This window comes from Hipposideros armiger, unplaced genomic scaffold (genome assembly GCF_001890085.2).
Source record: "Hipposideros armiger isolate ML-2016 unplaced genomic scaffold, ASM189008v1 scaffold_800, whole genome shotgun sequence".
Lineage (NCBI taxonomy): Eukaryota > Metazoa > Chordata > Mammalia > Chiroptera > Hipposideridae > Hipposideros > Hipposideros armiger.
In genome coordinates this window covers 646,094-658,001 of record NW_017732150.1, presented here as the reverse complement: position 1 = coordinate 658,001, position 11,908 = coordinate 646,094, and positions in this window count along the sequence as shown.

Below are 11,908 nucleotides of genomic sequence, written 5' to 3'. Positions count from 1 at the left end.
TAGGGCTCCGTAAAGGAGAGTATGAGCATAATTGATCTCTGACCTAAGTGATCTGTTGGGATTTGACCAGTTCTAAAATTCTACATGACTTTTTTCTTAATTTTAAAATTTAATTAAATCTGGGGCAAGCTTGCTTCAAAATAGTTTTTTCCTCTTTTTTCAAGGATTAAAATGCAATGTTTAGAACATCTCAACCCAGTGATATACATTTCCAGATCAGCTAAAACCTGTAATGCCTTAACAAATGTAAATGTATAATTTTACCCAAACTCTGTCTTGCTAATTATTCCTCTTTCTTCATCTACCTAAGACTTTCCGTTCCTTCTTTTTCCTTTTGACAAATAAATTTATTCTCATAAATGAGTCAGTTAAAGAGGGACTAATAATTTATTTTCATGGATGTGTGTTAAAGATTAAAAAAAACATTATATACTGTACAGCACACCTTTACAAAAATAAAGAGTGTTATTTAATGATTACCTGTCTACCATCTGACAAAGGTAAGCAGATAAAATAATCTATGGGGAATTTAGAGACAAATTAGGAGTGAGGAAAGTGTAGCACTAATTTTCACATTGCTGCTAACCTTAAAGACCTTAGGAAGTTAGACACTGTGTCATTTACCCAGGAGTATAATGACATAAAATTTTGTCACAAGACTAGTCTGCTAACCTCCTAAAGACTTGTGTAATACCATTTGTTTATCTGTTCATAACAGTTTAACCTCTGCATCCAACAGATTAATTGCTTCATGTCCATGTAATGGTCATTGTCTTATGCTATTTTTCAGGAAGGAGGAACAGATGTTTTGTAGTCCATTTGTTCTATCATTAAGCAGTATCTACTATGATAACACTTTTTTTTTCAGTGTATTACAGCATGTCATCAGAGTTTTCTATTATGCATACTACCCAATATTGTTAGTCATGCCTTGTGAGTGTATCTTATCTTCCTAATGCTATTTTCAGTTTAGTTTTCTTTTAAAAAAAAATGTGGGGGACAAAATACGTATTTAATAGATACAAAATATATTGAATTATTCTTCAATTTCTTTCTCGGTTATTATCTCAAATATTTCTCCTAGTGTCATTTTTCTTTATCACAATCTAACCCACAGTACCACATTGCATTTAGCCACCGTGTCTTCCTAATCTCCTCTGGTCTGTATCATTTTCTCATTCTTTCTTTATTTCACATGTTCATATGGTCATGTGGAGTACTAGTCAGGTATTTCGTAGAATTTCCCTCAATTTGGGTATTTATTTCTGATGTTTCGTCGTGCCTAGACTGACATGATGAGTTTTTGGAAAGAATACCAGAGAGGGAAATGCCCTTCTCAGTACATAATATCAGAGGGTACATGATATTAACATAATCTATCATTGGTGATGATACTCCTGATAATTTAATTAAGATGGCTTCCTCAGTTTTCTTCACTTCTTGTAAGTAAAGTTACAATTATTCTCCCTTTCCATAATCTTCTTTAGAAGCAAGTCACTATGTCTAACCCACTCTCAAGGGTATAGGAGAGTGTCTTTACATATTATTTGAAATTCTTCTGTAAAGGAAATTTGTCTCTTCTCCTCTTTATTTATTTAATCATTTATGTGATTAAATCAAGTATATGATTAAGTGTGAATTCATGTGTATTTTTATTCTTTGTGTTGTAATCCAATATTGTGACTATTTTATTGCTCAAATTATTCCAGATTTGACATTGGGAACCCAATGGTGGTTCCATCTATTCTTTATTTTTATTTTTTTTAGCATTTTTTTAAATGATAAAGTTCTTTAATTTTGTTTTTAAACCCATTTTTTTGTACAATATTATTAATTATTACTGATCTTTTCATTGAGTCCATGTACATATTTTGAACATCGTTACATAGGTATTATGAGTTATACAAAAGAAATATAATGCACTGTTTATGAACTTAAGATATTTGCAATGTTATGTTAATTCACTTTTTAAAAGATTTTCATTAAAATATAGCTAACATACAATATTATATTAGTTTCAGATATACACAATGGTTATTCAACATTTATATACCTAAAGAAGTGATCACCATGATAAGTCCAGCAACCATCTGACACTGTACCATGCTGTCACACTATTATTATGTTCCCTATGCTGTACATTATATCCTTATAAGTTATTTTATACCTCGAAATTTGGACCACTTATTCCCCTTCACCTTCCCCCCCTCCTTTTTAAACTTTTCAATTGCAGTTGACATTTAATATTATTTTATGTTAATATCAGGTGTACAGCATAGTGGTTAGACATTTATACAGTTTAAGGAATGATCTCCCTGACCAGTCCAGTACTCACCTGGCACTATACATAATTATTACCATATTATTGACTATATTCCCTATGCTTTACTTTACATCCCCATGACTGTTTCATAACTACAAGTTTGTACTTCTTAATCCCCTCACCTTTTTCAACCTGCCCCCAATCTCCTCCCTTCTATCACTCCAGCAAATCTAGTACCCATCTGACACCACACATAGTTATTAAAATATTATTGACTATATTCTTTATGCTATACCCTACATCCCCATGATTACTGTGTAACAACCAATTTGCACTTCTTAATTACTTCCCCTTTTTCACCCATCTTCCCAGTCCCCTCCCATCTGGCAACCATCAATATGTTCTCTGTATTTATGAATTTCAGTTTTGTTTGTTTGTTTATTTTGTTCTTTAGATTCCATATATAAGCAAAATCACATTGCATCTGTCTTTCTCTGTCTGATATACTCCGCTCAGCACAATTCCCCTCAGGTCCATCCATGCTGCTGCAGATGGCAAGAACCCATTCTTTTTCATGGCCAAGCAATATTCCATTGTATATATGTACCACCTACTCTTTACTTATTCTTCCATCAACAGGCACCCAGGTTGCCTCCACATCTTGGCCGCAGTACACAGTGCTGCAATGAACATATGGATTTTGGATGTATAAGTTCCCTTGAAGTGGCGTTTTTGGACTTTCTTCAGATAAATATACTCTGAAGTGAAGTTACTAGGTTCTTTTCTCTTGTTATAGCCTTTGTTTCACATATATTTTGTCTGGTGTAAGTATCACTACCCCAGCTTTTTTTCTCAACAGAAACTTTGCAGAGCCATGTTGATGTGGTGGTAAAGTGTGGGGATAGTTGGTGTGTTTTTATTTCTATAATTATTCTTAGTCTTTTAGTGGACCTTTACCTTTGGGTAATATTTTCAGAAGTGCTTCTCAGCTATTTTCCCCACCTTAGGCGAAACACGATGGCTAGAGTGAACTGGAGTTGGTTATTTCTCCTCCCAGATGTCAGTTAGGCTCTGGTAAAAACCATGTTAATAAAATGGTTTCCCTTGAGGGCATGCTTTTACTAATTGGGGCGGAGAGCCTGTGTTATTTCAAAATAGTTGCATCATAGTGGTTACACGGAAAAATATTTTTAAAGTTATTACTTCAACTGGAAAAATACATTGTTGTAACATTTCAAAATTATATTTTGTCACTTTTTTTCCAAAAGTGCATTTTATACTGGGAAAAACCATAACCCTCATATCAATATAAAACAAATATTTGTGAAAAAAACCCACTCATCTATTTATGAGGAATCAGCAAGATGTAAAAGAAAAGATTCAAAGGATAATCTAACATTCAATACATGTAACAATTATGAAAGCTGACCTGCATTTCCTAATAAATTCAAAGTTGGGCAATGACTACAAGGAAATGAGTAATTTCATTTTTATTGGAGAGGATTACTTTGTATGTACATGGACCAGATTAATTTGCATTATCAGTTTCCCACTACTTACAGAGTTTAAACTTTCTCAAAGACAATTAAATGTACAAGCTTGTATAAAATTAGATAGCCCTGGAAGAGTGCCCTAGATAATACCCAGCATCCCATGAAAAGTACAGCCAGGAATCTTTTTTGCCAATTTCAAAATATTTTAAAACTTTTCCTGAGTTTATGAAGAACAATGTTGCAGGAAGGTTATATAGAATATTAATGTTCCGTAATATTTTATGAAATATTATAGGTTTTTAGTTTCTTGATTGCTCTATTAGCCACACCAATTGCAGTTTTCCCCAGTCATGGTAAATTACTGAAAAGAAATGTCTGAGTAATGCTAAAATCAAAAGACATCATATGCTATTAAAATATTGCAAGCAAATACCCAAATTATGTTTACAGAATGACAGAATATGTTGAAGAATAGTTACTCATTGAAATAACATGATTGGAGTAGAATAATGACCATAGGATAAGGTAATCTATCTTAATGAATTTTTTTTTATTTGTTTGTTTTTCCGAGTTAGCATTTGAAACAACTTTCTTCTTCACCTTTACTTATATTCCAGGATAAGTCAGCTTCCCCTGTAAGAGCAATCTGGAGCATATGAGCAGGTATGAGCATTACAGAAAGTTTAGCCTAAGGGTCCCTGCAGTTGTCTGTCTCCTCCACTGAGAAGAACAGGGAAGAAGCAGTGTACTTCTTTGTAACCTGCTGACTCAGGAGATCACCTAGTGTGCTGCTACAAGAAATAAAAAGACTCCAACTGTATGTCAGCAGGGAGAAAAAATGCTTTGGAAAGAACATTCAAACCTGGGGCATGATAATGAAAAGTGTCACATTTAAGCTTTCCTCTGTGTAATAGATATTACAGTTTGGCTAAAGCCATCTCAAGTGGAACTATTTTCTTAAAGATCAATACACGCGCGCGCGCGCACACACACACACACACACACACACACACACAACACACACACACACGAGAAATATAAGATGAAAACAAAGATAATATGTAGGTATAGAAAAATTCCTTGAAAACAAACACATTTTACATGAAGACTAATTCACTGAGTATTCACAATGTATGTATTTGTATATATTTATCACTCTGTTATAAAAAAATAAGCTTAGCATATTTAATTCCCTAAGTTGCACAACAAATAATTAATGAATTAGGACTAAAAAATTGGAGTTTTATACCTAAACTAATTGTCCCACCACTATCTGATGTTTTCCCAGTATAGACGTAATTGTGAAGAATCCCCAGGAAATAGTAGCATGGTAGATTTTTGAAAGAAAACCAGTCTTTAGAAAACAATTATATAGGTGGAGTAATTAAGTCCGAAAAACCCCTCTAGCTACAACTATAGATATTGTTTAAACCAAAATACTTTGGAAACAAATACTCTCTACATATCACTATATTCAAAATTATGTTTCTTATTGAAATCTTTTCACTACAAAACATAAGATAAAATCATATGGATATGTGATATATTAGTAATTTAATATTACTTAATTGATACAGTGGGTGTAGTAAGAATTTAAGTGAAGCATCTGGAAGTGAAACTGGAGAGCTAGACAGAGGGACCAAGGAATGAAAGACCTTATATGGCAAACTGAATTGTTAATTTATTCTCTTATTAGCAAGTTCAGTGTTCTAATGTAAACAAACATATTTCCATTTTCTGTTTCAATAACTTTCCCTTAGGTCAATTTCTGACTGCATAGTCAGGTAGAACATCTTAAGGCAATACAGCCTATTATTCATGTTATCTCAGTATCTAAGTACAAATTTGGGTAACTGTTTGACATAAAAATGCTAACATTTTCCAATGGAAGTCTAATGTCTGCATGACATATTATTTCAAATTAGTTTCAGGTAATTTATTTGTCAAAATTCCCTTTCATGCATCTACTGTCAATCGTTATAGCTCATTGAGTTATTTCAAATTACATTGGTTCATCTAACCAAAAAAGTGAATAATTAAAATTATTAAATGTTTCTTTAACAAAAGTTGTGAGTTTGTTTTCAAATCACTTTGAAACATAATTTTAAAAAAATGTTAGCAAAAATCTTAAAAATAGCTTTAAAATTATCTTATTTGTGAGATTCTTATACAAATATATATTTTTCCATTATTCAGTCAAGCTTTCAATGTCAAAAAATTAAATACAGCATATTCTCAAAATAATGTGCTTTTGCATCTTTATCTACCATAAAACCCACCCCTTTTAAGAGTACAATTCAATGTTTTTTTTAGTATATTCACAAGGTTATGCAACCATCACCAATATCTATTCCAGACCATCATCTAATTGCATTTTTAAACCTTGCGAATACATTACAATAAACACATGTACATTTTAAGCATATTTTACATGTAATTGCAATATTATTTTATAGTACATTCTAAATAATGCCATTCAAATAACCTTTAAAACCTGAAGAAAATATTTTAATGAGAATTAGAGAATGAGATATATCTGATTATATTTCTGAGTTTTCACACTGGTAAATATAGGTCTGTCTCAGATAATTATCAAATATTGACTGCACCCGCTACTGTATTTATACAACTGTGTATTTGTTAGTGCTGAAGAATAGCTTTCAATGCATCCCCATGTCATTTTGAGATAAACTCCAAATTCTTTAATCTTGTTTACAAGGCCCTGCTTTAGTTTTCTCTCCGTATTTCTCACCACTCCAAACTATATTTAGATAGTATTAAACATCTTTCAGGACCTCAGATATATCTTGTCTAATATGGTAAGCTTGCCTTTGTTTTGTTGTTTTTATTATTTTGTAGTATTGTTGTGTTGTTTGTTTTGGCTCGGTTGAACAGAAACATGCTGTTTAGTACTTCCAAGTTCAAGATACACTATCACCATCTTTCTGTACATCGTCTCTTATTATTATTTCCTTATTTACTCTTAGTCTCCACACACTTTACCTTTCATCTCATTTCAGTACCCTCCCCAGAGTTTTCTATTTAATGTACCTTCATGAGTGATAGACACTGTCAACTGTGTACTCAGTATTTTTATTCCTTCTTGATTACTAATAGATTCCCTTTTTGATCTAGGTGGCAATATTCCCAGTTACAATATTAATCTCACCATTCTCCCTTGTATCTAGCAGTGTCTCTATGACTTGCTTTTGGCCAAAGAAATGTAAGTGTTTTTTACTGGAAGTGGATTAAAGGAAAAATGTTTCCCAGCTTGAAAGGAAGCATCAGCTAGTTTGTCCCTTTGCCCTACACTTTCTCTCTTTTTACTTCCTGAAATGTGTATGTAATACTGGAAGGTAAGCAGCTGCTATATTGCAGTTATGTGCAAAGCCATACACCTGTGGTGGTGGGGCAGAAGGCTAGAAAGAGCAACTGCACCATCTTGAGACTTCTAAACTCCAATTTCAATCACTGCAGTTGAGTAAGCCACTGTAATTGGATTTATACAATCCGAGGTCAGACAACTAAGTTCATGAACCTTGTTGCTAATGTTTTTTTGATATCAGAGGGATTACTCATTATGAATTTGTACCAACTGGGCAAGCAGTTAACCAAGTTTGCTACTTGGAAGTGCTGAAAAGGCTGCATGAAAAAGTTAAATGACCTGAGCTTTTCACCAACAATTCATGACTCTTGCATCACGACAATGCACCAGCTCACACAGCACTGTCTGGGAGGGAGTTTTTAGCCAGTAAACAAATAACTGTATTGGAACTCACTCCCTACTCACCTTATCTGGCCCCAAATAACTTCTTTCTTTACCCAAAGATAAAGGAAATATTGAAATGAGGACATTTTGATGACATTCAGGACATCAAGGGTAATATGATGACAGCTCTGATGGCCATTTCAGAATAAGGGTTCCAAAATTGCTTTGAAAGGTGGACTAGGTGCTGGCATTGGTGCATAGCTTCCCAAGGGGAGTACTTCAAAGGTGACCCTAGTGATAGTCAGCAATGAGCTAGGTAACACTTTTTCTAGGATGAGTCCGTGAACCTAATTGTCAGACCTCGTATAATTCTCCACCCTCCATTACTTATACATTATATTATATATTTATTATATATTATATTACACAATCCTGACTGATACAGCTTTCACTATACTTTTTATGTAATTACTTGTTTAATTTTTACCTAAGCATTTCTCTATAGTTACCTACATTGCCACCAGCATTTTTCTACCTCAAACAATACTATAGTGAACACCTTTGTGAGCCAAGTGTTTCCTTTGATTATATTCTAATAAGAAGGATTTCTGGGTTGGAGGGTATACCCAAAATTGATTTCACTAAATGCAGCTAGATTGCTGATAAAACTGGTTACCAAATTTATACTTTACCAACAGTAAACAAAGGTTCTCATTTCCCATATTATTATTACGATTTGGCATTATTTGACTATAATTTTTATAAACATGATGTGTGTAAAGAGGTGTTTTTTTTTGTTTTTGCAATATTTGCATTTCTCTGATATCTAGTGATGTAGATAGAGCAGGTCTTCATATGCTTATTCGCCATTTTGTTATCACCTGAAAATAGTCTTTTGCTCTGTTTTCTACTGTTTCCTGTGTTTGCCTTGATTTACAGGAGTTCATAGTATAAACTAGATATATTAGTCATTTCTTGTTATAAACATTGTAAATATCATCTCCCAGTGGATTGCCAATTGCCTAAATATGCAGAATAAGCAGAACATTTTTTATTTTATTGTTGTCATTTTCATTATTTTTTCTTGTATAAATTTTGCTTTTGAGAGTTTTGATTAAAAATTTATTCCCCATCCAAAGTTCACAAACTTATTTTCTAATATTTAAAAAAAAATACTTTACATTGTTTTCTTTCACATTTACATCATAATCAATCTGGACTTTGTTGTTGTATAGAGAGAGTGAATTTTCTGTTTTTATTTTTCTTCACATAGTGAGCCAACATTTTTGTTCCCCAAATAGCTCATTCTTCATATTCTATATTCTAAATTTCTGATATTTTATGTGTGTGTATGAATGTATATGATTCAGAATTGTCGTTTTTGTTCCATTGGTGTATTTCTCTGTCCTTATGCTAGTGACATGCAATTCCAGTGGCCATGGCTTTGTCATATGTTTTAATGTTACCTAGGGTGACTTCCCCTTTTTCCTCCTTTAAAAAGCAATATCTTAATTATTGATGACTTTTACTACATCCATATGAGTGCATGTTCATATAAATCATCTTTTCTCTATTTTTCATGCTTCAGAATGTTATGCCTATAAATTTTTACATACATTCACATATGTGATCATGCTGTGTTTTGTTTTAGTGCTCTTTTCCTCCTTCCCTCCTTCCCTCCTCTTCTTCCTCTCCCTTCTCCTCCTTCTCCTCTTCATAAAAGTAATCCAAGTCACCTGGTATAATTGTTAATTTTACGTGTCAACTTGCTCAGGTATTTAATCAAACACTAATCTAGGTGTTGCCATGAAGATGTATTGTAGATGTGGATAACATCTACAATCAGTTGACCTTAAGTACATGGGATTACCCTTAATATGGCTGAGCCTCATCCAGTTGAAGGTCTTAGTAACAAAATAGTAAAAACAGATTTTCCAAGAAGTTCTGACTCAAAACTGCAGCATCAACGCCTGCTGGAGTTTCTGACCTGCCAGGCTGCCCTGTGGGTTTCAGACTTCTCAGTCTCCACAATCAGGTTAGCCAAATGATTAAAGTAAATTTCTTCACACACACACACACACACACACACACGATTGTCATGGTTTCTGGATTTCATATTGTGACCTCGCCTATTAACAAAATTTAATTTGTAACCCCAAAGTCAGTATCTGAGTACTTCCTTTGTTATCCATGGACATGAGCGGAGCAGTGAAAATTTTGAGGCGCCCAATGCACACATTCCTAGCTGAGGTCAAATAAACTCTGCCTCCTGTTTTGGCTCTAATCTGGAAATGACTAAAGGGTGAAGATGGTGGTGGGCAGTGCAGTGCAAGACATCCTGGCTCCCAGGGAGTTGGACAGGATTGAAGGCCAACTCTGCCATCTGGCAGTGGGGTGGCCTCATGCACGTCACTTTACATTTCTGAACCTTTTTTTCCTTTGTAAAACATAAAAAAAATAACATTTATCAGATGAGTTGTCTTGGGGATTTAAGATATAACATATGTGAGAGGTGTGTGTGTGTGTGTGTGTGTGTGTGTATGTATGCACGTGCATGTAATTTCCTGAGGAGCAATGGTTCAGTGTTTGCTAATTCAGGTTTTGTGATGACTCTTAATAGAAATAAGTACCATGAATAATGAGAATCAGCTCTCTATATATGTATGTATGTGTGTGTGTGTGCGCGTGTGTGTGTATATACACATACAAAGGGTGCCCAAAAAATGTATACACATTTTTAAGAAAGGGAAATACTATTAGGGCCAGCCGACTGGCTCAGCTGGTTAAGAGCTCGCTTGGGACGCCAGCTCTGAGCAACAGGGCTGTGGTTCGGATCCCACATTTAGGGCCAGTGACGCTGCGCCCTCTACAGCTAAGATGGTGAACAACAGCTCTACCTGGAGCTGGGCTGCTGTGAGTCACTGGCAACAGCATAGGCTGCAGCGGGGCTGCAGTGGGCTGCCGTGAGCTACCTGAGTGGCTGGCAGCCAGCGTGAGCACATGGCAGCCAGTGTGAGCTTCTGGGAGCCACCGTGAGTGGCCGATCAATGACCAGTGACCGATTGCCTCACCCGGGAAGAGCGCAATGATCATACCAACATGGGCCAGTGAAGAGACGTCCTCTACAACTAGACTGAAGAGCAAAACAGCAATTTGTCTACCTGTCTGTTCCCCTCCCCCCAATTCCCCAATAAAATCTTTAAAAAAAAAAAGAAAGAAATACTATTAAAATTGTAGTACTAAATATATGCCAATAACAAAAGATGAATACAAGTCACGTTTGACTTCTGCAATTACAAGAGGTGCTCAAAGTGGTTACCATCAGCATCCAGACACTTCTGATTACGGCGAACTACTGCTTGAGCAACGTTGACCAAAGTGTCCACTTGTATACAGTTTTTTGGCACCCCTGGTATATAGTGTTCTATTGGTTCTGTTTTTCTGGAGAATTCTGACTGATACATCTGATACAGAACAATTATTTTTTTTAATAGCCTCGTTATTATATTACATGGTGTGGATATGTCATATTTAAAATCATTGGCTTAATTAAATGGCAATTTCACTTATTTTCAATTTTTGACAATTTTTATAATGTGACATTTTTGTGTATATGGTCTTAGGTACTAGTACTTTTATATTTTTCTTTAAGTTTCATTGAGATATAATTAAATAGTACTGTATAAGTTGAAGGTATACAGCATAATGACTAGACTTACATATATTGTGAAATGATTACCACAATAATTTTAGTTAACATTCATTATCATATATATATACAAAAAGAAAACGAAAAAACATTTTTCCTTTTGATGAGAACTTTTAGGATCTACTGTCTCAGCAACTTTCAAATATATATTACTGCAGTGCTAACTAAATCATCATGTTGCACATTACATCCCCAGTACCTATTTATCTTATAAATAGTGCTTTCATTTTTATAGACTGGTTCCCAGGACTTAGATTGCTGCATCAAAAGCTATATATAGTTTTTAAAACAGAGGTTGTCATGTCGTTTCCTCCCAAAAGATGTAGTAATTCACCTTTTTTCTTTACTATAACTATATGAGCATCCTTTAAATAAATTCCTGCCAATAATAAGTGTTTAATAATAATAATAATAATATAATGAGTATTTTAAATTTATGTTTTAAACTGTTGGCACTCCAAAAGTCAAAAAGGATAGTAAGCTGCTATTTTAATTTGTGTTTTCCTGAGTACTCATGAATATAAGCATCTTTTCATTGGTATTTAAACATTTGATTTTGTTTTTATGAGATTTTTCTATGCATGCCCTTGGTTCTCTTTTTTCTAATGATGTCTCTATCCCCTTCTTGTCAATTTAAAAAGGCTTTTAAAAAAATTAATATTTATTGGGGTGATAATGGTTAGTAAAAGTACATAGGTTTCAAGAGTACAATTCTGTAATACATCATCTATATA